At 42.4% G+C, this 662-nt stretch overlaps 1 non-coding gene across 1 annotated transcript; it reads left to right on the forward strand.

Annotated features, from left to right (window-relative positions):
* Positions 1-347: 347 nt before the first annotated feature.
* LOC144243862 (U6 spliceosomal RNA) lies at positions 348-454 on the forward strand. Its single transcript, XR_013338794.1, has one exon. It is a non-coding gene; the product is annotated as a U6 spliceosomal RNA (small nuclear RNA).
* Positions 455-662: the final 208 nt, after the last annotated feature.

Raw genomic sequence — 662 nt, forward strand, 5'->3', positions numbered from 1 at the left:
GTGAACATGGGAGGGTCAGAGAGAGAGGGAGACACAAAACCTAAAACAGAGTCCAGGCTCTGAGCTGGCAGTCAGCACAGAGCCCAACGCTGGGCTTGAACCCACGAACCGTGAAATCATGACCCCAGCCGAAGTTGGACGCTTAACTGACTGAGCCACCCAGGCGCCCCTCATCAGACTTCTTCTTGATAATATATTTAAAAGTTCTTAGGAGATACTTTTTTAGGAGATAATTTCTATAACGTGTACTAGATTTATCTTTTTTCCACAAGAAAATTTGGTCCGAATAAACTAATCTACTCCATTTCTCACAGTGTATGTGTCCTCACTTTAAAATAATACTTTTGGTGCTCACTTAGGCAGCACATATACTAAAACTGTAACGATCCAGAGAAGATTCACATGGCCCCTGCGCAAGGATGACACACAAATTTGTGAAGCTTCCTTACTTTTATGACATCAGTCGTTTGAGGACTTTAAGACACAGAACACATGAACATAAGAGAATCAAAAATAAATAAAACCAGGGAGGGGGACAAAACATAAGTGACTCAAATATGGAGAACAAACAGAGGGTTACTGGAGGGGCTGTGGGAGGGGGAATGGACTAAATGGGTAAGGGGCCTTCCTTAAGGAATACCTTAAAGAATCTACTCCTGAAA

This window comes from Crocuta crocuta, unplaced genomic scaffold, assembly GCF_008692635.1.
Source record: "Crocuta crocuta isolate KB4526 unplaced genomic scaffold, BGI_CrCroc_1.0 scaffold58, whole genome shotgun sequence".
NCBI lineage: Eukaryota > Metazoa > Chordata > Mammalia > Carnivora > Hyaenidae > Crocuta > Crocuta crocuta.